This window comes from Lycorma delicatula, chromosome 1 (genome assembly GCF_047948215.1).
Source record: "Lycorma delicatula isolate Av1 chromosome 1, ASM4794821v1, whole genome shotgun sequence".
Lineage (NCBI taxonomy): Eukaryota > Metazoa > Arthropoda > Insecta > Hemiptera > Fulgoridae > Lycorma > Lycorma delicatula.
Genome location: NC_134455.1, coordinates 93,418,520 through 93,446,081, shown reverse-complemented (window position 1 = coordinate 93,446,081; position 27,562 = coordinate 93,418,520). Strand labels below are relative to the sequence as shown.

The following is a 27,562-nucleotide window of genomic DNA, read 5'->3' as shown; positions in this document are numbered from 1 at the left end:
TTATGATTAATGACTGTTGGGCACGAAATAGACTGTATAGTTGTCAGTCATTAGCGACATTTTTATACAACTTCTTTTATAATAATATAGCAGTTATTTATTAACATATAAGCAAATAACTCATTAATTGAGTTCACAGTTATACTTATTAGATGAAAAAAATTATAAACAAAAGCTTTCTTGATTATCAAAAATAGAATTATTTACAAGATGTGTGAACATATTTGTGATCCACAAATAATTACAAAAAAAAGTTAAGCGTTTAGAAAGAAAGAGTAAACATAAATTAATATTTTAGATCATCACACGCGAATTTTTCCAGTTTTGTTATACTGAATTTATAACTAAATTAAGTTCATAATCGCAAATAAATGCTGTAAAGAAGATATTTTCTTTGTTATTATTTTATTTAAACTAGTTTAAGTCATAATGAATAAGCACGCTGTCTTTTAAGTACTTATATATGCACGAATGTGGGTGACGACGAGGTCATTACATTTCCATTGGTCATATTCGCACATTATTCAAAACCTAGTTTTTATGGATATAACTAAACAAATGTTCATTATTAAGAGTACTCTTTAAATAGCCAATTTTTATTAATTTAAATAAAAATGTTTTCATGTTATTATTTATTCGTAACGATGTTACGTTTTAAAATTACGTTATTGTAAACTATTGAATGGTGAATATATATATATATATATATATATATATTCAAACTAAATAACATTAACATAGTTATGTTATGTATACGAATAAATAGTATGTATCTTGTATCATGAGCTTTAACGTATTCAGATGAAGCATAACGTAAGGGGAAACCTTCCAAAGGTAAGCAAGCCACATTGGTGACGTCATCATCGGCAACGTATGGCGAAAGGTCGCCAAGTAGCCAACCTGGTTGAAGGAGTAGGAAAGTAAGCAAAGAAAATATTACGAGATAGAAAAAGACGAACAGTCGTATCGAGAGAAAGAGGGATTATTGTGGTGGGGAGAACTAGTTTCCCTTTCAATGGTTTGTCCGAAGGCTTGCTTTGCTCTGCTGTCTGTCCGGGCACCGAACGATTTTAGTCTTCTTGAATTGTGCCCTAGCCTAGCTGTGTTATGTGACCGTGCGCGAGTGATATACAATTGAACTACTAAAATAACTGTTACAGTTCACCGCGTTTATTCTGTAAGTTTATTTAATTATTATAATTAATTTTTAATCCTTATTAAAAGTCTGTTTATTTACGCTCCATAAACAAATTTAATTAAACATTTTATTTTATGATAAATATTTTAACAATTCGCGACAACATTTATGACCTTGGTTTTAAAGCTTATAACTATCCGCATGTTCTTTTTTGCATCTAGTACCTTTTGAGCAAAATATTAATTTCATGAATAAATTGTAAAAATTGATGACTTAATAAAAATTTTTTGACAGAATTTGTATAAATTATTTCAATTAATTTTTATTGAATGTAAATTTAAAATGTTTGTTCTAATAAGCAGCGATGCGACCTAACCACTAAGATAATGTTACCTTTCACATACTCTTTTATTCTTATTTTTTAAATAAGTATTTATTATTATTGTTGTTGTTATTATTATTATTAACCAACGTAACAAAAATAAAAATAAAATAATACCATATGCATTTTATATTTTAGAAAATAGAGTTGTCAAATACATTAATAAGTTGTTAATAAAAGGTAACAGATGTCATTTGTTTTCAAGTGCACACGTTGTACACCTGCACGTGGTTTTGAAAGAGTATTTAGTCATATTACTATTAATTATATCCTGTAATATTTAAGTAAAATATGTGTGCACATTAGATTCTTGTCTAGAAATCTTTCTTAGAAATATGGCTTGTTTTAATTATTCCAATTTTAGTGGTTTAGTTGTTTATTATTTGTTGCTATTAAATTTACTTGGTGTAAGGTATAATAATCCAAATTATTATATATAATATCTGTATAAAGTTTTGTTCGAATTCAGTATATTTCTGCCGTAATATATTTCTGCTTTGAGGAGTAATAGACAACAGCAATATTTCTCTATAACAAAAATTCCGTCGATTGATAAAGCAAGATGTTTTCTTATTTTTTGATAACTTACTAGGTTATTATGTTTAATTTCAATGTTTATTTTGAGCATAAATATTTTAATCAATTATTTTGAATGAGCATATTTGATATTTTTTTTTTGTGAGCGATAATAGATTTATTTGGAAAGATAACTGCATTAAATAAAATTTCAATAAATATTTTAGTTAATATTTTTGCATATTTTTTTACATAAATATGTATTACAATGCACAAAATTAAATAGAAGAGTAAAAGCTACATCAAACCAATAAAATTATACGATCTTTTTTACATTTAACATAAAAAAATGATGTATTTTGTAGGCATAAAGATTTCTGAAATTATTTTTGTTTTTATCATTAATAGGAAGAAAAATCAACTCGTTTATTTCTTTTTTTCTTAGTAAGAATTTAAATCAACGGGTTCAATCTTCTTTTTCTGTTCGAGCCAAACTGTGCTCTGTGGGAGGGTTGACATATCGAATGAACTTTTTGAATATTTGTAACAAATATTCAAAATGTTGATAAGAAAGAAGTACGATGTGACATAAAACACAAAATACAAGAATTTTAAAACCTACCTTTGTGTTATTTTGAAGAAATATAAAAATTTGTTTTAGCTTTTCATTAATCGACTTTCATTATATTACTTCAGGATTTAGAATTTCCTAGATATTATTTTTTATGTAATTTTCTTTTTGCATTTCCAGATCTGGAAATTTCAACAAAGGTTAAAATTTTTTTTTAAAAACGGATGATGATCTGAAATTTAGGTAGCCTTATTAACAATTAAAAATATTTAGTTTATGTACTATCCTTCAGAATTTCTTCATATAATTTTTTGGTATATACATAATTTTTCTTATCTTTAAGAAATTTGGTTAGAAATTATTTTTAATACATTATAAAGACTTCATTCGCTCGTCATATATGTATGACTTTATCAAATTCTAGGAATTAAATTTATTTTATATTATAGTTTAAAATATATGATAATATTTGAGAAACTTAAATATCTATTATTTAATTTCAAGATAATCACCCAAACGTTAATTATTCGCTAATCTGTTATGAGGGTGTGTAATCTCATTCAGTAATAACGTTACTGTTTACTAGCCGCAGTAATAAAGGCAAGATCCCAGTTCAAATTTATTTAAAAGTAAACAGAAGTAACAATGTTTAATATGTTTGAATAACTGTTTTATAGATGTACCTTTCCTTTTTAAGATCAATTAACGGTATTGTCTCAGTACTTGACAAGACATCTTAGTCGAAATATCACTAGGCTTAGAACATGTTTTTAAGTTGTTTAATTTTGAAATAGAATACAGTTTATAAACAGCCGCGCGCGCGCACACACACACACACACACACACACACGCACAGACATATATATATATATATAAATACACAAATGAATCGTAAGTATACAACAAAAATTTGTGACAAACAGTTTCATTGATTTCAGCGGAAAGAGGCTTCAATAATTGTTATTAGTGAAGGTCCCTTTACTGTATAAATATTAAGACGCTACATAATGATCTAATAGTCTCATATGTCAACGATAGTTAGTATCATTACAAAAGAGCCGATTCAAAAAGAAACTTATACAAAACAGTAATCTCCATATACGAAACCTCAATTTGCCACACTTACCAAGCAACTCTCGACTGATGAATGAGTAGAGATTTGGTGTAAGCTAATATTTTATCGCATATCCTATTTCCCTTTTCGTCCTTTTTAGTTTAACTTTCATCATCATCATCAGCAGCCCTTTGAAATAATACTACTGAATGTTGGTCTCATCTAAATTTACTATTGATAATTATAGATATAATTTTTTATCAATTAAAAAAAGGTTATAAAGTAATATATGTATTATATATTATATTTATACATATATATATTTTTTTTTTTTGAATTAATTAAGCGGCAGTATACTCGTAGATTTGTAGAAGCACTTTTACAGCGTATCATTAATATTCATCTCTTATTCATTCATTTTTCCTTAATACTTAATGCAGTATCAGCTGAACAATTGTGAGAAAACTGCAGATTATGAAAGAGGAAAAGTTTAAAAAGCAATCAACGTAGAAATTAAATATGTAATAATGTAAAACAAAGCTGATATATGTCAACCGACGAAAGACTTAAGGCGGGAAAGGTGACCAATATTATGGTATTTTGGATCGTAATTAATTTTATTATTTTTTCTCTCTTTACAAATTAATTTTTTATTTTACTGTAAATCTAATATTGTTGTTTTTCCCAACCAGTTTTCCAGCTACTGCCGGGTCTGAGTGTTTGTGTATGGGCAAATGAAATTTGCCTATAGCTACCGGCTTGCCAGGCCTGACGTAGCTACAGTGTTAGTGTAAATGTACCGGTAAACATGTAGTCTGGAACAGACCCAGGTCGACCACAGTGGTGTGGTTTATTGAAATGTAACCATCAAAGAACACCGGTATCCATAGTGTAGCAATCAAATTTATTTAAAAGAAATAACCTTTACAAGGCCCAGAGGCATCAACTTCGAAAATTAGCTGTTTTTACGATGACGAGTTTAACCGCTAGACTAACTCGGCGGGTTTAAATCTAATTTTACTCAGATAAAATTTGGAAAAATATTAAGAGATCAAAATTTTTAAAACGCATGGTTGAAAGTGTAAGTTATTAGTCACAATTTTAATTCATGCAAAGGTATATTTACCGTTTATTATTAAAAAAATTACGGTTCTTACCGTAATTCAGTACTTTCATCTTTTGTCTAAAAATCAAGATGTAAAAACTAGAGAATAAATAAATAAATATTGTCTGTAATATAAATATAACATAAAAAATGAATACTATTTGTATGAAATTCTGCGAAACAGGTTCATTATTAACAAACATCACGCCTTCGAACCAGTTATAAGGTAGAGTATCAAATAGAGTAAAAATCAATTTATAACAATTTTTTCCAAGTATAGAATTTTTTATGATTTAAATCAAAGAATTAAGAAAACTAAAAACTCATTTAAAAACTTTACCATAGTAAGAAATAGAAGCATCCCGTCGAAATATAGTTTTAAATCCGCCTACAATTACGTTTTTCATACCGAAAATAGTTTAATTTCAATTTTAACTTTATCATTGTCTTATAATAAAAATGTGATAATTACATATCTTTATTACATTAAAAGCTTTATAATCTAGCAAAATAAATTTCAAAAAAATTACTTCAAATATAGGAAAACCATTATTACCGAAAGTTGGAATAGTGCATAATGACACGATGTAAAATCCATTAATATTAATATTTAAAATATAAAAATAATAATACTTTAATTAATAAAAATGTTACTCTCATGTCATTATGTAATGAAAGGCCAAATTAAAGCATAATTATGAGAACAAGCTTAATTCATATTCACTAAAGAAAACTAATACGTAACTTATTTTGATCACGCTATACTTTATAAAACAATGCACGTTGTTTACTAATGAACTATAAAAAACATTACAATAAGATTACAAAAACGTAGGTTGATATGTAATTTTTTTAAATGTATTAATAATATACTTATAATTAATTTTTTTTTTAAATTGTAACAAATGAAAGTACAATACGTATATGGTACTTACAAAATATAACTTGAGAAACTTGTAATTTTTTGTCGATTTTATTAATTTATATTTAATAGATCAACTCTAAGTACAGAACAATTGAAATAGGATGACTTAACTTATTTCATTACATAACAGAAGCATTCTCGCGAATTTGATTCGCATCATCAGCTGCATACATATATATATATATATATATATATATATATATATAAATATACATAATACAAAACCATCAAAATCTTGTAATCCATGACAACATCAAGCCCATTCATTTATAATTTTATGTTTAAAAATATTTTTAAACTAATTAATTTTTTTTAATTTTTAAATTAAATTTAACTTATCATACTTTAAAACTATACAAACATTTAAAACCACTTATTTAAATTATAATCCCAACAATACATAAAAACATAAAATATACAAATTTTTAAAATATAAAAATTATAAAACATTGCTTAAAACTACAAAGATCAATTAATTAAAATTAACAAAGTCAAAATTACAATTTAGTTAAATCAAATATAAAAATTACACAATTAAAAATTAAAACTTTTGAAATAAAACAAAAACTAAGGAAGCAGAATCATGTGCTAGTCATTTCACTGATTTTACTTTACTAAAGGTTTTTTTTTATTTTAAAAGATTTAAGTTTTAATTATGTAATTTTTATCGTTGTCTTACATTTTTATCTTTTTTTAATTACATTTTAATTTTGACTTGATTAATTTTAATTAATTGATCTTTGTAATTTTAAACAATTTTTTTAAATATATTTAAATTGTTTTTATTTAATGCTTTTATCTCTTGTTGGGATTATAATTTAAATAAATGATTTTAAATTTTTATGTAGTTTTAAAGTATGATATGTTAAATTTAATTTAAAAATTAAAAAAAATTTAATTAGTTTAAAAATATTTTTAAACATAAAATTATAATTAAATGAACGGTATATTGTCATGGATTGCAAGTTTTTGATGATTTTGTAATATATATATATGTATGCAGTTGATGATGCGAATCAAATTCGCGAAAGTGCTTTTGTTATATAATGAAATAAGGTAAGTCATCCAATTTCAGTTGATCTGTACTTAGGGTTGTCTATTAAATATAAGTTAAATTGTATTGGTACAGAGGAGTACGGTTCATAAAAGAATTGCTTTTAAAAAACAAATATATAAATATATATAAATATATATATATATATACACGTTGCAAAACGGTTTTTTCCCCATTTTTATTTTTTGAGATATTTATAAATTTTTTGTAATCAATCTGCAGTTGATGAGTTTTTATCCGACTACTCCAAGAGGTGTATATAATGTGTTTGTATATTTATAATAATTTAATTAAAAAATAGTGATACTAATTTTTATAGAATGTGTACAGAATGGATTTTTAAACATTGTTAATAGATAAATTAAAATTTCTTAAGATTATTAACAAATTTATAATAGTATTATGTTGATTTTTAACAATAGAATTCATGAAAAATGATGTTAAATTATATTTTTTTTAAATCATCTATTAGAAATAATAATATTAATATAAAAATAATAAATCTATCTAATAATGATATTTATTATAAAATAAATTTAAAGTCAATTCCTGGAATTAAAGTGAATAACTGAAAATTTATACTGAAAAAATAATAAAAGAGTGTGTGTTATAAATTATCATTTAACGAAATTTTAAAAATAGAATTTTCACGTATAACTTATCAAATCTTTGTGGAATTTTGTGTGATATTGCCTGCATGCCAATTTAAAAGAAATATTTTTATAGTACTCGAAATATTTATTACTTGTGAAGACCCTTTAAGTTGTCAGTCATCTATAATATCCCGATAAAAGAAATTGATTCTTCTTCCGTATCTTTTATAATAAATATTATCTATTCCTTAAATTCGCATAATGATTTATTAAGTAGTGATTGACCGGAAGATGAAGTTTTTTCCGTTTTGTTATATTTTATTCTACATGTGCTTTTTTTTTGAGGCCCCTTCCAGTAGTCTAATTTTCATATATTTAAGTCTATTGAATTTATAGACAGGTTTACTCACAAACTTTTACAAATTACTTTCAAGGAAAATATGGATATAAAAACATCACTCTTGAACTAAAACACTGCATTCCGGTAAATTTTAACGCATAAAATTATAATTCCTTGTTTAAATCCTTGTTGTAATTATAATTATATGGAAGGAAAATATGTGTGCATAAATTACACCTTTCTCAAATAGTCGCAACTACTTTAAGATAATAAACATTAAAATTCACTACATATTATTATCATATATGTAATATTGATTATATGGATAATGATTTTAGGTAAGACATCATTTCACATTTCTGAGAGGCTTAGCACTCATTTAGTATCATTTTATCTACGTTGCCTATGTCCCTTATTTTATTTTTATTAGGATGCGGATTCTTCACCTGTGTGTTTTTTCATAGGCAAGTTTTTTTTAGGCAAAAATCAGATTGAAAAAAATTTGCCCTAATAAGTAAATAGTAATACTTTAACAATTCCTCTTTAAACTTCAATTTTTGACGTAAAATTAATATATATAAATAATTAGAAGTTTTGCGTTTTTAATTTCCGCCGAAATTTATTTAACTTGCGGAGTGTAGTATCCCTCTATTTCATTTGAAATGTTTTTACGCTCCAAAATCTACATTATGTATTCCAATGCAAGCTTTGAGCTTATATTATGAATTAATCAATTCAAAAAAAAACTGGAGAAGACTTAAAAAAATTGAAATATGAAGAAAGATAGAAAAATTAATATTTGTATTTTCGAGCGTTTGTTTTTTAAAGTCGGATTTATTTATTTATCTTTTCATTTAAATTAATTTTATTTATCATAAACATTTTTGAAGTAAGCAGTTATTTATGTTTTAAATGTATTTTAAAACACTAAGTTAAGAAAACAACCCAAAATAGTCCACTTTTCTTTTAGGTAAAAAACATAATTTATTAAGCATCTTCTTAAACAATAAACAATATCCTACATTATGGTTCTGTGAAAATTTCGTCGTAGAAATTCTTAGTGACTATTGATTAGTGGAAAATAAAAAGATTTATTTTATTTGACACTGTTTCATTAATAAGGTACTGAGGGATAGCTTTTTGATAAATTTTTAACAACCATCAGCCCACCTACCTAAAATTAAATAAATTAATTAAATACCTATCCCTATATTCATATATATATATATATATATAGGGATAGGTATTTAATTAATTTAATATAATTATATATATATCAATAAAATAGTTTTAATTTTGAAAATCAAGCTAAATGAAGTTTGGATTACAATACGTGAACTGCTTATTAAATAGTAGATATTTGGATGCGTAAAAAAGTAATGAATTTTATATTTGCCTTTATTACAAATAGCAAAAATCTTCAATAAGACTAAAAATTAATTCAGTTCAGATGAAATTAATAAGGTTAATAAATTATAGTTACGTATACTTGTTACGGTAGCCTATTTGGTGGTAATAACATTAGAAAACCTCTCCAGCATATTCAGAAAAACTTTGGTCTTAAAAACAAACCAAAAGTAAACATACTATTGTGTGTACAGAAGTAGAACGAAAGGTTCATCTAATCATCTAAGTTGAGTTATTTTTATAGGTTATATTCATTTTTTTTTTTTTGTTTTTACTTATTTTATAATAAAAACGTATCAAAAAATCGCAAGGCTATATTTTTAACACTATGCTAATTCACTTCATTTGTTAGTTCTACTCATTTAATTTACGAGATTCTATTCTGGTTTTTCCCCTATTTTTTTTAATATATAACTCTTAACTTTATGTAAGTAAATAAAATTTGATGCTGTCGTGTTGAGTTTTGCAATTTCTTTAACTTTTTAATTTTTTTTTAACAACCTGTTAATCTAATTATATTTATAAACTTCTAACGTTGTTTTCCTACTTAACAAGCTTCGCTTTAATGCGTATTGTAACTGTTTGATAATGTCAAAATATCCCGGTTAGCCGTAGGATGTTGAAATTTTGAATTCAGGACTGTTGTAACATCTAATTGTGTACCTCCACTTTTGATTGCAATCGACTGAACCAATAGTGTCCAAAAAAGCCCAAAATCTAAAAGAATTTGGATTTTCATAACTGCGGTAATACGCCCTCATTGAGAGATTTTCAACGATATACCATAAGTTGAACGTCATTGGTTCCAGAGTTTTAACCAAGTAAAATTTTGATTAATGAAATATTTGGATCTTTCAAGGGGAAGGCACATCGCTTCGAATCCGTCTTCATCTTCTTTTTTTGTAATTTTTTTTTTTTTTAATTAAATATATTGATTTACTAATAATTATTAACTTTGATTGTAAAAAAAATATATAATAAATAATATTCAGTATAACAATAAAAAAATTATTAATTTTTATTAAAAAATTATTAATGAAATAAAATTTGATGTACTTTTTCATTTAAAATAAAATAGTGTAAATGTAATTTAATAGGCGTACAAGGAAGTCATGTGTTGTCCACATCAGATTTTTTCATTTTAATATATGTTTATATATTAAAATGTATATATGTTTATATTTTTATATATGTATATATATTTACTAGCAGACCCGGCAATGCTTCGCTACTGCTAGATTTGAGTATATACATATATATATATATATAGATTAAATGAACACAATTGAAAGTTTGACAGAACATTAACAAAATGAACATACGGAACTTCACAAAATTTAACCTTTCCCTTTCCCCCTTTCTTTTCCCTTTTCATCTCCCCCTTTCCCCATTTTAATTTCATCATATTCCCTTTACTCGTTTCCCCCTTTTCCGTTCATTCCCCCATTTCTCTTTCCCTTATTTCCTTCCTCCCTTCCTCTTCCAATTTTCTTTTTTCTCCATTTCCTTTTCACCTTTTTCTTTTTTCCATTTTCCCCGTCTCCTCTTTCACTTTCTTCCCTTTTATCTTTTTTATTTTTACCATTTTCTCCTTTTACCTTTTCCGATTTTTCCCTTTCTCCCTTTTCCCCGCGCTTAAATCGGTCAAGAGTTTTTTAGTCTTTAACGGACACATATCAGAAAAATTGAAAGGGAATCGTAAAATATTTAGTATAGCGTGGTTGCTTTTACGTCCATCAGATAGTGCTGTTTTTCAAAAAAAGCACGCTTTTACCTGTCACAGGTGTAACATCTTAGATACATAAATAGTAGGTATATAAAACACGCGCGTATTCGAATGAAACATTTTGTCAAAATTTTAAAACATTGGTGATTTAAGAACTTGCGGAGATTTAAGATTCTGAACAAACGAACATTTACATTTTTATTTAAATAGATATGTGTGTGTACGCGCGCGCGCGCGCGCGCGTATATATTTACACTTTAAATATATATAATTTGCTCATCTTCTATACAATAAATAAATTTATTATTTCATAATGTCTTGTTATGAGACGTCATTGGCTCTTCTTGCAGCTCTCCTATGTTGTCATATTTTATTGTAATTTTTAATGTTTATTTTGGAGTTGTATGAATTTGTTGTTTTGTTTTTGTCCTTTATAATAAATGTCGGTTATAATCAGCGCAAGCTATAGCTTGCGCTGATGATAACCGACATTGTTGATGATGATAACCGACAATTGTTAAATAATTAACAATTATATTTAATGCATTACATTTCATAAATGTATTGTTATATATCTAGCTAGCCGAAAAATTTACCTACTGGTGGATGAAAATAGTTCTTTTAAAATTGTTCGAAATGGAACTACAAAGAAAGGAATGCAGAGTGTAAAAATAATAATGTAATTGAAAAAAAGGAGTGATAAATTAATGATAATCATTAACATAATTGCTTAACTTTTAAAAGTGTCAATCATTTTGTGAGGTACTTTGATTTAGATTACGTTTAGTCATGGTGATACAAGAAAACTATTTTATTATGTTACACTCAACAAAAAAGGGCTCTGAAAAAGCTAATGTAGGATCTACTCTTAATTTTAAATAAAATTAATCTACTTATAACTAGAAAATAGATAGAAGAAAATATACCTATTTTTTTGTAAAATCCTACAAAATTGTATTTCTTACAGAGTTTAAGTGTTTTTAGAGATTCGGATATTTTTCAGATTTTGAGTGATTTTTTTGTAATTTTATTTTATTTATAAAAATTAAAAGAATAATTTAAAAACTGGAATATAAATTTGAATTTTATTTCGTATGTTTCATTAAGCCGAAATTTTTTATGTAGAACCATTCATAATAATCAACAATCATATAATCATAATAATCAACAGTTGTTTAAGTTGAATAATCTACCTGCGTTAAATTAAAAGTAATATCAAAAAAAAAAACTTGATGTCCAATGTTCGTTGAATTTTAATATAAAAAGATATATCTTTGATCATGAATGTAAAAAAATGCACATTTGACGCATATTTTTTTGGAAAAAATCGAAATATTCGTTTTGCATAATTTTTTTTTCAATTTTACGATTGTTTTCCTACTAAAGTCTAAAAGTTTTCAGCTGTGTATGAGCAGCATTAGTTAGTTATAGATGTAACATTTAACTTTAATTAATCTTACAGAAGTTACTGTCACTGATATTTATTTTGGGAGATTATAGAGATTATTAATCAAACCAAATTTGATTAATATTTTTGACTCGAATAAAATCTTTTTTATACGTTTGCATTCTTGCGCGTGTGTTACTTTTACTTATTTTAATAAAGATTTACTTGTTTTTTGTAGTTAACTACTATTAATTTATTATTATAATATCACCATTGTTAATAAAATAATTTTTTTTTTTTTTTTTTTTTGTCTTCAGTCATTTGACTGGTTTGATGCAGCTCTCCAAGATTCCCTATCTAGTGCTAGTCGTTTCATTTCAGTATACCCTCTACATCCTACATCCCCAACAATTTGTTTTACATACTCCAAACGTGGCCTGCCTACACAATTTTTTCCTTCCACCTGTCCTTCCAATATTAAAGCGACTATTCCAGGATGCCTTAGTATGTGGCCTATAAGTCTGTCTCTTCTTTTAACTATATTTTTCCAAATGCTTCTTTCTTCATCTATTTGCCACAATACCTCTTCATTTGTCACTTTATCCACCCATCTGATTTTTAACATTCTCCTATAGCACCACATTTCAAAAGCTTCTAATCTTTTCTTCTCAGATACTCCGATTGTCCAAGTTTCACATCCATATAAAGCGACACTCCAAACATACACTTTCAAAAATCTTTTCCTGACATTTAAATTAATTTTTGATGTAAACAAATTATATTTCTTACTGAAGGCTCGTTTAGCTTGTGCTATTCGGCATTTTATATCGCTCCTGCTTCGTCCATCTTTAGTAATTTTACTTCCCAAATAACAAAATTCTTCTACCTCCATAATCTTTTCTCCTCCTATTTTCACATTCAGCGGTCCATCTTTGTTATTTCTACTACATTTCATTACTTTTGTTTTGTTCTTGTTTATTTTCACGCGATAGTTCTTGCGTAGGACTTCATCTATGCCGTTCATTGTTTCTTCTAAATCCTTTTTACTCTCGGCTAGAATTACTATATCATCAGCAAATCGTAGCATCTTTATCTTTTCACCTTGTACTGTTACACCGAATCTAAATTGTTCTTTAACATCATTAACTGCTAGTTCCATGTAAAGATTAAAAAGTAACGGAGATAGGGAACATCCTTGTCGGACTCCCTTTCTTATTAGGGCTTCTTTCTTATGTTCTTCCATTGTTATTGTTGCTGTTTGGTTCCTGTACATGTTAGCAATTGTTCTTCTATCTCTGTATTTGAACCCTAATTTTTTTAAAATGCTGAACATTTTATTCCAGTCTACGTTATCGAAAGCCTTTTCTAGGTCTATAAACGCCAAGTATGTTGGTTTGTTTTTCTTTAATCTTCCTTCTACTATTAATCTGAGGCCTAAAATTGCTTCCCTTGTCCCTATACTTTTCCTGAAACCAAATTGGTCTTCTCCTAACACTTCTTCCACTCTCCTCTCAATTCTTCTGTATAAAATTCTAGTTAAGATTTTTGATGCATGACTAGTTAAACTAATTGTTCTGTATTCTTCACATTTATCTGCCCCTGCTTTCTTTGGTATCATAACTATAACACTTTTTTTGAAGTCTGATGGAAATTCCCCATTTTCATAAATATTACACACCAGTTTGTATAATCTATCAATCGCTTCCTCACCTGCACTGCGCAGTAATTCTACAGGTATTCCGTCTATTCCAGGAGCCTTTCTGCAATTTAAATCTTTTAATGCTCTCTTAAATTCAGATCTTAGTATTGTTTCTCCCATTTCATCCTCCTCAACTTCCTCTTCTTCCTCTATAACACCATTTTCTAATTCATTTCCTCCGTATAACTCTTCAATATATTCCACCCATCTATCGACTTTACCTTTCGTATTATATATTGGTGTACCATCTTTGTTTAACACATTATTAGATTTTAATTTATGTACCCCAAAATTTTCCTTAACTTTCCTGTATGCTCCGTCTATTTTACCAATGTTCATTTCTCTTTCCACTTCTGAACACTTTTCTTTAATCCACTCTTCTTTCACCAGTTTGCACTTCCTGTTTATAGCATTTCTTAATTTCCGATAGTTCCTTTTACTTTCTTCATCACTAGCATTCTTATATTTTCTACGTTCATCCATCAGCTGCAATATATCGTCTGAAACCCAAGGTTTTCTACCGGTTCTCTTTATTCCGCCTAAGTTTGCTTCTGCTGATTTAAGAATTTCCTTTTTAACATTCTCCCATTCTTCTTCTACATTTTCTACCTTATCTTTTTTACTCAGACCTCTTGCGATGTCCTCCTCAAAAATCTTCTTTACCTCTTCTTCCTCAAGCTTCTCTAAATTCCACCGATTCAACTGACACCTTTTCTTCAGGTTTTTAAACCCCAATCTACATTTCATTATCACCAAATTATGGTCGCTATCAATGTCTGCTCCAGGGTAAGTTTTGCAGTCAACGAGTTGATTTCTAAATCTTTGCTTAACCATGATATAATCTATCTGATACCTTCCAGTATCGCCTGGCTTTTTCCAAGTGTATATTCTTCTATTATGATTTTTAAATTGGGTGTTGGCAATTACTAAATTATACTTCGTGCAAAATTCTATAAGTCGGTCCCCTCTTTCATTCCTTTTGCCCAGCAGCCCGTATTCACCCACTATATTTCCTTCCTTGCCTTTTCCAATGCTTGCATTCCAATCTCCAACTATTATTAAATTTTCATCTCCTTTTACGTGTTTAATTGCTTCATCAATCTCTTCGTATACACACTCTACCTCATCATCATCATGGGCGCTTGTAGGCATATAGACGTTAACAATCGTTGTCGGTTTAGGTTTTGATTTTATCCTTATTACAATGATTCTATCGCTATGCATTTTGAAATACTCCACTCTCCTCCCTATCTTCTTGTTCATCACGAAACCTACTCCTGCCTGCCCATTATTTGACGCTGAGTTAATTACTCTAAAATCACCTGACCAAAAGTCGCCTTCCTCTTCCCACCGAACCTCACTAATTCCTACTATATCCACATTTGTCCTACCCATTTCCCTTTTTAAATTTTCTAGCCTACCAACCTTTTTCAAGCTTCTAACATTCCACGCTCCGACTCGTAGAATGTTATTTTTTAATTTTCTGGTGACCCCTTCCTTAGTAGTCCCCACCCGGAGATCCGAACGGGGGACTATTTTACCTCCGGAATATTTTACCAAGGAAGGCGCCTCCATTATTTCTATGTGAAAATGCAGAGAGCCACATTTTCTTGGAAAAAAAGCAGCTGTAGTTTTCCATTGCTTTCAGCTGCGCAGTACTCAGAGGACTGAGTGATGTTGATACGGCCGTTTAAGTCGTTCTGACTCACGCCCCTAACAACTACTGAAAGAGCTGCTGCCCTCTTTCAGGAATCATTCCTTAGTCTGGCTCTCAACAGATACCTCTCCGATATGGTTGCACCTTCGGTCCAGCTACTCTGTATCCCTGAGCACTCAAGCCCCCTCACCAACGGCAAGGTCTCATGATTCATAGAGGAGGAATAAAATAATTAACAATTATATTTAATGCATTACATTTCATAAATGTATTGTTATATATCTAGCTAGCCGAAAAATTTACCTACTGGTGGATGAAAAGAGTTCTTTTAAAATTGTTCGAAATGGAACTACAAAGAAAGGAATGCAGAGTGTAAAAATAATAATGTAATTGAAAAAAAGGAGTGATAAATTAATGATAATCATTAACATAATTGCTTAACTTTTAAAAGTGTCAATCATTTTGTGAGGTACTTTGATTTAGATTACGTTTAGTCATGGTGATACAAGAAAACTATTTTATTATGTTACACTCAACAAAAAAGGGCTCTGAAAAAGCTAATGTAGGATCTACTCTTAATTTTAAATAAAATTAATTTACTTATAACTAGAAAATAGATAGAAGAAAATATACCTATTTTTTCTTATTTTTAATATAAAGAAAAAAACTTACGGATAAATTTACACAGTTTTAAAGAATAATTCAGTTTATGCGTACTATTTACTAGACAACTATCTTGCTCACACTTTACATTCATTATCGATACATCATAATAAATAATACTCGATATTTATTTATCCCGTGCCTTGGGTTGGCATTTTATTACTGATCATTCAGTTACTACAATATTTTTCACTAAAATATGAGATAATTTATCTAGTCTAACTTCATACAAATAGTAATTACTATAAAACCTTTAGATGCAGTGCAAAAACCAGTTTTTGTTAATAAAACTAAATAGCTGTTTGTATGCAGCGGTTATGTTGCAAGTTTACATACCCGTAAAACCAGCAAGTTATAATGATTATATTAAGTGCTTTAATTTTACTTATACCTGTAATATCCTAAGTATAAGGCTATTTTTTTAACATTTTTTACGTCCTTCGTGCCAAGTGTACTTTTTTTAGAAGCAAGGTAAAAAACTTTTTACTTTTTTTCTTTAGAATAAGCCTAAAGATTCTACTATAAAGTATCATCTCCTTAATTTATGTGATACATAAAATTTTTAATGCGATCTTGAAGAATTAATTTAAAAGAAAATACAGTTATTGTTAATATTATGCTTATGTAAAATTAAGTTTTGTCTGTCGAGGGAACATGCTTTAACGAATACTCAACTTTTAATGACATTATATTTTAATAACTATGATCTGTTTAACCACCTGAGATACAAGAGGCAGTAATTAAATTTACATTCTGTGAGAGTACTAATTTTCAATATATAGTTGATCTTTTATGGTTAAAAAAGTGAATGTACTATTAGTTGGGCTGATATATCATCTACATTCAGTGGACTTGGCATGTTAATTCACAACAGTATGTTGGGCTCAGTAAATAAGGTAACCATTTCATTTTGCACTCTGCATTTCTTAATTAGCAAGGAATACTAAATTAATTGATTAAATTAATTAATTGATTTATTTGTATATACAGAGTACATCACGAGGTTTTCCCGGGACTTTCATAAGCTTTTCTACTCGTGAAAATAATATAAAAAAATATATAAATATATGTCCTAAAATGCTTCCTTTGCGAGTTACGGCTACTGAAAGTTTCCGCTCGGATTTCAGCTACCCCGGTGAAATGAGGTCGTACTGAAATTTTTTGGAAGTTGAGTAAGGAATAAAATTAGTGATTTGTTATGGTTTTGGACCTGTGAAATCGAATAAAACAGGTCCCAGAATCATATTTGCAGTAGTTTTTTTTTTTTAGAAATCTGCAATGAAAAACAATAAATTGGGGTTAAAAGTCCTGTTTTTTATGTTTGACGTACAATAAATTTGTTAAATGGGTAATAAACCCATAAAACTTTTAAAAACCTTAAAGAGAATTTTATTTTAAACGAAATGGTTTAAGAAAAGTTGAATAAAACAAAGAAAATTTAGAAACATTTTAATTTTATTTATAAACAGTACATTACTACATTTGTCAGAAAATTACTTAATGTAAACTAAAACTAAATTCTTTTTGGAGATGTGAAAAGTTAGTAAAAATTTTTTAAAAAATAAAACAAAAACTGAAAATTACGCAAGAATTGTAAAATAAAAATTACTTATATAATAACGTTTTCATTAATGACAATAATACAATAAATTATTTTAAAAATTATTATTTCAAAGTTGGTAGTAAAATAACAACTGCTGATCAACAAGCGCAATACTGTATTAGTGTTTAAATCATTCTGTAATGTAATTAAGTATATCGGGTACTGTGAACTATGCTGTCGTTAGCGAAGGTTTTCTGTGAATATTAGTTTGAACGTGATCAGTTTGCCATTGAATTATTGCCGTACTTATTTACGACAGAGAAATACGTTTGTATAGTATTCAATTGTTGTGTGCAATAATAATGCTACAGCTGCTGAAGTAGAATATGAAAACGTTGTCCGAATCGCAAGATTCCCGATTTCAAAACATAAGCGCAACTTTTCGGAACCTTCGGGAAACAGGTTCATTACCTAGTATTCGTACCAGCTACGAATGAACTGTCAAACACGACGCTGTTGATGAAATTATTATCGATGCAGTTCAGCGAAATCCAGTGCACGACGTCTTTCTAAGCGGGTCGGAGTTTTGCATTCGACGGTTTGGAAGACACTTATACAAAACAAGTTTTATCCTTATCATAAACAACCAGTTCAATATCTACACCCGGCAGATTGTCCGCTTCGATTGGAGTTCTGCAGCAGGTGGAATACAAATCGACAATTCTACAAGTATGTTTTTACCGACAAGGCAAATTTCTTTCGAGATGGCGTCAACAACTTACGTAATGTGCATACGTGGGCAGAAGTAAATCCTCATGAAACGGTAGAAGGCAATTTTCAACATCGATCACCAATGTATGATGCGGCCTTCTTCACAATCAGCTATTAAGACCGTTCATATTATCTAGCCGCTTAAATGCTGAAGTCTACCCGCATCTTCTTCAAGAAGAATTGCCGCAGCTGCTTGAAGATGTTCCTCTAGCTCCGAGAAGCGAAGTATACTTCCAGCACGATGCTGCGCCACCCCATTTCTCTGTGCCGTATCTTAAATTATCATTTTCCAGAGAAATTCGGAAAGAAATTTCCCTGAGATCGGTCGTGAAGGTCTACATTCTGACCAGCAAGATCGCCTGATCTAAGTCTTTTAGATTTTTGCGTCTGGGGATGGATGGAAAATATTGTATACAAAACAAAAATATATTCTCGTGAGGAATTAATCGTCCGCATGCACCTAAGCAACTTAAGGACAGTCCTAAGAAACTATAAAGAACAACATAAGCGATACAGAAGCGTGCTAAGAAATGTGTTAAAGATGGCGGGCTCATTTTTGAACATTTATTATAAACTGGTATATACGAGAATGGACTTTGATCTAGTGTACTCCTAGAAATAAAATTCTAAATTTTCTTTGTTTTATTCAAACTTTCTTACATAATTTCGTTCAAACTCAAATGTTCTGTACGTTTGCTTAAGGGTTTACGGGGATATTTTCCATTTAACAAAGTTATTGTCAAATATAAAGTTATTCGTCAAATATAAAAAACAGAGTATTTTACCTCGATTTATTGGTCTTCATCCCAGATTTCTCAAAAAAAACTACTGCAGATACCATTCTGGGACCTGTTTTATTTGATTTCACAGATCAAAACGTATAAGAAATCACTAATTTTTTTCCTTACTTAACGACAAAAAAATTTTAGTACGACTTTATTTCACCGGTGTAGTTGAAATCCGAGCGGAATCTTTCCGTAGCCGTTACACGCAAACGAAGCAGTTTAGGACATATGTTTATTTGAACTTTTTCCATTATTTTTACAAGTAGACTAGGTTATAAAAGTCCCGGGAGAACTTCGTAATACACCTTGTATACTACATAAATATATATTGTCGCGTGTTCGCGGTTCGATCAGGATACTGAGTGACTGACAATTTAAAAAATTTATATAATTATAATTTATTAGTTAAAGAATATAAGGGAATCAAGACAAATCAGTAGTAATAATAATAATAAACAACTCACAGTAATAATTAGAATAATGACAATAATAAATAAAAAAATTAGGATTGTAGTAATCACAACAACAATAATAAAAATAAATGTCAGTAATAATAAATAAACAGTGATTACGAGCAAAACAGAATTTAAAATAATCATCAGGATTTATTTACAGGTCGATAAATAATGAAAACCATACTTCAGTCCCACTGAAAAAAGACTTTAGTATGACTGCTAGTCTAAGACTTTTAACCATTAGTCTTGTATTAACAACAGTAGTACAATAGATAAGACAAGTATAAAGTTCTTTTACTGCAAATACCTTTGTTGTTCACAAATAAAACTACCCTAACAGTTTATGAATGAAATTTAATACATTATCTCTTTCTCGTATAGTCGTTCTCTTATAGTAACTCTCCGAACTATTTCTTGTTTTCGTGTTCTGGAATAATTGTAACGACACCATAATCGTGCCGAACTTAGTTTACTAGAAATTCGCTTCTTCACTGATCTCCTCCCAGAATACTCTGGCAGACTTACGTCATAACGGGTCTCGCTTAGACTGATTCGCAGAACTAATTTCAACTGGTCTTTCCCGGAATATTTATACTCTTATCTTCTTTACCTGCCGGACCGGACCCAACTCTAAGCGTGAGAATGATCGTTCACCCTCACACGTTCCCATGAAATTCCTGTCCTAGTCCGGTAACTCTTTTACGAAACAATCATTTGTTTAGGTATGTCAGTGAGTAGTATTAAAAACGACGATTGTTAAACGGACCTGTTACCTATAGTAAAAGGGTTTCTTTTAGCCCCTTTCTGATTTTCTCCCATTATTATATTTTCTACTACTTTCTTCCTAATTGGTAGGAATCCGTTATACTGATCTTGTTACAATATATTATTTTATCATATATATATATATAAATTATTTTGAATATTTTTTTATACAAGATGATTTATTTTTAGTCTGGTTCACACTTAAGAGTGTGTGCTGCAAAAAATAGCCTAACCGAGAGGTACCGACCTCTTTTTATTAAAAAAATATTTTTAAATTTTCTTCATATTTTCCCAGTTATCGTTATAACTGGTGAATAAAGAAAACTACTATCAAACGATAATCCCTTGCTGCTTGTTTCTAGCCTGACTCTTCTAGTGATTATGTTGTGTAAAAGTCGCTTCGTTGCAGCCAAAATATCACTATTACTTTGCTAACAACTGTTACGTTAATATTTTTTATTTTTTTTATTGAAATAATTTTTTTACTTAATAATTTTACTGCATTATACTATATATGTTATTTCTACTTATTGACATAATAAAATATATTTATATTCTAGTCTATAGAGATTAATTTGAATTGAAAGAAACGCATACAACTACAACTAGCAAATCAGTACCATTTGTAAGAATGCGTATTAATTTTCTTTTCTTATCTATCACTCAATCTGTGTCTTTGTATCTACTGGCATTCATTTAAATTATAAATTGCACATCGAATTTTGATGAAGCTTGGTTGATTTTAGAATGGCCATGGTAAATCTTTATTTCGTTCGAGAAATTTGTTCTGCCTCACACTTAAAACTATAAAAGTTTTAGGCTAAAACAAGAAAAATTATCTTGCAAATACGTTATCATCCCTTAAATTAAAAACTATAAGATGGGCTTATTAAGCATAATGAGGGGTGTGGTACTTTCCGCTGCTATCTTCTAACTGATGCATGATTAGCATATAAATATATATGAAATTAGGTGATGTATAACCTTTGCAGTGGCACATTCGTATTTTTAAATATCAGGGATAATGTTTAACATTATTACACTCAAAAAAATGTAAGATTACTGCCTCTTACGTGTTAGTTTTTTAAACAGATCACAGCAATTAAAAAAATATAGTTCCATTGAAAAAAAAAACATCCTATAAGGAGGATTTCCTTAATAAATATTTTTAATTTTATATATACATAAATTTCTGAAAATATTTTTTGCTTTTTGTAGTCCTGTAAAACAGTAATTACTTTTTGTAAAACTTAAGTAAAGACAAACATTTTATATTTTATTGCGAAAACCATTTATCTTAGCTTTTAAAATGCTAAACCAAGTTGTGTGATAAATGAATCTAGAATATTGTAAACTACGATGCATCGATAGTGTATACCAAATCTAAATACGATTATTAGTTACTAAATAGTGAACAAAAATGAATTAAATTTGCACTATACATTAAAAACGTATCCTGATGACGTGTGTTATACAGTGAACATCATTACTCTCAGAGAAAGATACACTGATCCATAAAATCAACTGGATCAGAAATAAAGTAACGTAATATTTTACGAAATAACGTATTATACATACTTGATCTATTCAGTAACGGAAAATTAATATTTAATAAGTTAGATACTGATTACATAGTAGTTACATTTTAGCAGTTTTTTGAGGCAAAACGAATTAAAGGATTTTTTATAAGTGGATTTGGTAAAGAAGATTTTTTGTTTTATGTCTCTACAGGCTACACTTGCATAAAATTAAAGGCCTATAAACATTTAGTAAAGGTCTGAAAGAGCTTTGTCAATCTCGATTAAATACCTGTATCTCGCAAATGATTAATAAAATCGATAGAAAAGATTTTTTCTTTCAAATTTCATTAGGCAAAACCATCGTCCTATCTCCTTATCTCATGTACCATCTCATTTTCCTATTTCATTAGAAATTCAAACATTTTCTTCTTGATAAATTTTTATTTTCATTTTGTTAAACTTTTAATAGCTAAATAAACAGCTAAATATTTTTTTTATTCTTTGCGGTAATGAATTGTTGAAGAATTAAAAAAATCATATATCAAATACAAACAAGAGAAAAATTCGAAATTAATGGGTTTTTTATTTACTTTTATTTCAGTTAAAAAATCGGCTCTTGAAATCATAAAATCACAAGTTTATGTATTCTTTTTTAAATGATAACCAATTTAAGATTTTTTCCAAGAAGAGCTGAAGACCCCTTAAGCCCCTACTGTCGGGACTTAGACACGCCGGAGCACGTGATATTCCAGTTTCCGCGGTGGGACGAGGAAAACCGTGATTGTGCTTCCATAACTGGGTATTTCCAGGTAGGAACCATCGTTGGAACGATGGTACGCAGTCCGGTGGACTTCGACACTGTGACGGGTTTTGTGGCGGGAATGCTTCAAATGAAATATCGGGAAGTGAGGGGTGAGGAACAGCTCCGTACGGACATCACCACCGCCCGCCCGTGCTTGCACGGGTGGGCGTTGGTGATGAAGTGTGCGGGTTCTCTCGAACCCCTGAGCTGAAAGACTGAGTCCTGGCGGGGCCGTCTTTTCGAGGTGTCCCCGTTAGAGGCGAAGAACCCCGTTAGAGTCCCGGTTGCTGGGTGATGGTGGCCGGGAACGGCATAGCCGAACTTGGCGTTTCCTTCATCTGGCGGCTAGAGACGAAGGCACATCCCGGAACTGTGTTCATGCTTAATTGGGGGTCTGGTTCCGGGAGCCAGGGTTAAATAAAAGTAAACCCAAAGATCAGTAAAATAATCTTTCATTATGCTCAAATGTTTATTGTAATATTATATCCTTTACTAATAAGTTTTATATTAACTCTTTAACGTACTTAAGTGTTTAAGGGCTTACATACTTAACGAATTAAAACTAACCTGTATTTTGAAAATATTTACATTTAAACATCTGATTTGTGAAATTTTAACAAATTCATAATTTTTTTTTAAATTAATTTAAGTAACTAATTTTTTATTGTTTTCTAGTAGAAAAATATTTTCTAGAAATTAAATCAAATAGTTTCAACATTTAATATACAAAAGTAACAATTGGCTCATTTAGTTAACATGGGAAAAAGTGAAAGTTAGATAAGGTCAGTCAAATAGAACCATTTTTTTATTAAGTGAAACTGATAAAATGAAAATATAATATCGTCTTGGATAATACTTGACAGTAAAATTTAGGACATCAGTAACTTAAGTTTACTGAAGCAAAAATTATTATGGCAGTAAATTTTCCGGAGCTTGATTAGAATTAGAATTATGAACGTCATATGTTTTTAACCGTCTGAATTTTTTGAATAATTAATCATTTTTTTCTTTATTTGAAATATGGTAAATATATTTGGATTTGTTTGAAATCCATGAAGTAAATAAATGCAATACTAATTGCTATGGAAAATGTAACGTCTTAATAGGATACATAGTCTATTTAAACTATATTATTTAAAATTATTATTTTTTTTATAATATTAGATTATATAATGAGATATAAATTGGTTTTGTTTGTTAATCCACGATAATTTCAGGAAAAATTAACCGACTCAAAGATTTTTTTTCATGGTTATTACCCTATATTTTCTCCCATTGACAAATAAAGCTGTATAATAGTTACGTCTTTATTAACATGAAAAAGGATACAAATACTATTGTATTTATATAGTTCTTTTTTCAAAACCTGTTCTTACTTTAAGGAAAGGGAAAAACATTATGTATTGAGTACTTACGGTTTCTTTCCTTCCAAACTCTCTAATCTCGCTGACTTATACTGGAATATCTATCTATGCATAAAAACGTTCTGTTTACATTATTATGCTTCTTTTTTGTATTTTGCGTTTCGTATAAAACTAAGGAAAAAAGCTGACCTCCTGACGTAATGATAGCTTTCATGATTTCATCCGGATGGCCAAGAGAGCTTATAAATTTTCCAAGCAATTTCATGTAAAATTCAAGCATTAATTATCTATTGATATAATCCTCTTGTTTTAATTCGTGACATTTTGTGTTCATGTTCATTACATCACAGTAGGAGATCCTATTTTAATAAAATTTTGCAGAAACTTTAATAACTCAAACTGAGACCAACATCTTTGCTTTGTTTAAATGTAAAATATTTGCACTGGATCTTTTCCTCGTCATAAAAAAATTATTTTTGAAAATCTTATAACCCGGGGTAACGTTTAAGAAAATAATAAAGGCAAAAATGAAACAACATATAATTTCAAATATCTTTTGTTAAAAACTTTTTTTAAATTTTAACAATTCTCGCACTTCTTTTCCACTAAAACAGGTTTTGTTTTGTGATATACTCGCTAAGTTTTTAAGTGATTAAAGTGGAAAAATTAAATAATTTTTTTTTCGAAGATGTATTAAATAATTCTTTAAAAACTCTTGAGGTATACCTTCCGTTGGAATGCGTAGGTGGTAGGTCCTCTCTTTCTTTTTACATTGTGTTCATTTGAAAAATTTATTTTCACAGAGGAATATTAAAGATCATTCTTTAATTTCATGGGATTGACTTTTTTCAAAGTTAAATGAGATCGGTTTCTTAAAATCATAATTTTAGCAAAAGGATTAACAGCAGATCATTAGTTATATGTTTTAAAATGGATAAATTAGGTTTCAAAATTGTTTAATATTACGATCATAAGTAGTTTAAACTACAACATAGATATTAATTTAATAATTTTTTCATGGGTATTCTAGAAATTAAAGTTAAAACAGAATTTCTAGATTTCTTGTACGTTCATTTGAGAAAAGTAAACGATATTTTTGCTGTTTTTTTATACGTACATTAACAATTTTGTTACAAAGACTAGATTTTCGCCGAACTGCGAGGCTGAGTAGGTAGTGCATGCCATTTCGTGCGAAAATCCCGGGTTCGAATTCCGGTCAGGCATAGCATCTTTTCAAACGCTTTTCATAGCTGTTGATGTCCGCTCCTTCATAACAAGAAGAAAAATGGGCCATCAAGCCAGTCCAGATTTTAACTCGTCGTAAATCAATTGTTTAACAGTTAATTTTCGAAGTCGAAGGTTTTGAGGTTCAAATCCTGTAAAGGTTAGTTACTTTTATACGGATTTGAATACTAGAATACTATACGGATACAGTTGAACTTTGGTAGTTGGAGTTCTATTTACCACACAACTGTCTGTACAACACTACACTTCATTTTCATATCACACAAACATCCTTATCTTACTTGACCGTGCGGGGGGAGGGGTGATTATTGTTCACTAGTTGAAGAAATTGCAACGTACACATTAGGAATAATGTAAAAAAAACAAAATCAACAAAAACACTAAATTTACTTATGAAATTGAAATGTAAACATATGCTAGCATATTGAATTTTAAAATTAATTCATAAAAAGGATAAAAATCACTTTTAACATATTCCGAAAAATAAGCACACTGATACCAGTATCAACAAAAATTCCTTTCATCTTATGCAAAATAAAATATTAGCTTTTAATCCTATGATTTACAGAAAAAAGCGGCTGCCGCTTGTTCCGAAAGGTTTTCCAAGAGAAATTATTATTTTTTAATCAAATACGCAACCGAGTTCAATGGTATCTTACTAAAAAAAAAACCTATAAAAGCATACAGAAAACAATCGGAAAAAATATAACCTACCCGACAAAACATTTTCTTTCAGAACAATTTACAAAAAGGATAGTAGAAGTCATAGATGAAAAATTGCTTATTACCCTCCGTGTAGTAAAGTGGTAAAGAATATTTTATAAAATTTCAGCGTTAAATGATAAAATTAATCCCGTTGAAAGAGCGACACCTAAAAATTGATTTATTAAGACAATAACTACAATTTATAATAATACATAGGGAAAACTAAAAATGAGTGTTCCTAGAATGAAGAGCATTGGCTTGTTATACTAATAAATATAAATTGCCAAAGAAATGAGCTCTAGCTCAGAAACTAGTCAACAAATTCCTCAAAAATAGTCATCAAGTTGGTTTACTAGAAACGAAGGCTTTGAAAATATGTACCTGATAAACCAGGAATTAGTCAGCTCTTCTCTTTTTCTTCTGTTTAGCCTTCCAAACCATCGTAAGGTAGTTTCGTAGGCTAAATATATTTTTTACTCCAGAGGATGTATGAGAATGATATGTATGACTCTTGTACAGTCTCAGGTCAACTATTCCTGAGAGTGTGGTTAATTGAAACCCGGTCACCAAAGAACACCGGTATCCACGATCTAGTATTCAAATTCGTATAAAGGTCGTATAAAGCCTTTACTAGGATTTGAACCATAGAACTCTCGACTTCAAAATCAGCTGATGACGAGTTCACTACTAGACCAACCCGATGGGTTTATAGGCATTAGACAGCTTTTATTTTTTATTTTTTTGTTAGAGGTAGGGAATCCCATTTACGGACGCCTAAGCAGTATCGGGCTCGCTAACAGGTGCCGCATGATGTTATTAATATGCGTATGTAAACCTTGCGCACTACCGACTAAACTGCCACCCCTGGCTACCACCCTTCCCGGAACCGCTAATGAAGTATTCCTTCTGGAAGGGGGTTTAAACGCCCACTCACACACTCATACATTATAATAATAATGGCAATCGCATCATAATAGGAAAATCAAAAGAAACATATCAGTTACAGCAAAACAACAGCAAACAAGATACATCAAGATACAGAACACAGATTATGAAACTACATACAAAGAAAAAAGTCACACAATATATGCAAGTCTCACAACAATATAAACATAGAAAAAACATAAAAACAACAGCAAGAACATACAGAAAAAGAAACGTCTAAAAAGAGACATTCATTAATATTACACGATTAGTGCAACAACACATCTGCAGCCGAACAGCAAAACCTCACAGAATGCAAAAGATACAAAATGCTACATACTATAATTAGGCTCCAAGAAGAAGGGAATTAGCCCAAGATCATAATATACATCAAAGGCAAAATACTCAAATACGTACGTAAAAGTACAGCAAACTTTCATCATAAACTAACCAGGGACACATACGT

The 27,562-nt window shown here is 29.2% G+C and overlaps 1 protein-coding gene across 3 annotated transcripts in view; it reads left to right on the top strand.

Annotated features, from left to right (window-relative positions):
* Positions 1-1,014: 1,014 nt before the first annotated feature.
* B4 (imaginal disc development protein B4) overlaps positions 1,015-27,562 on the top strand; it is a 246,163-nt gene continuing 219,615 nt past the window's right edge. For 2 of the 3 annotated variants that reach the window (XM_075357974.1, XM_075357968.1), the window contains exon 1: positions 1,017-1,177. The gene's annotated coding sequence lies outside the window, so the exon portion shown is untranslated. Of the gene's footprint in view, positions 1,178-27,562 lie in introns of all 3 variants that reach the window. The other variant, XM_075357980.1, reaches the window with a different exon arrangement.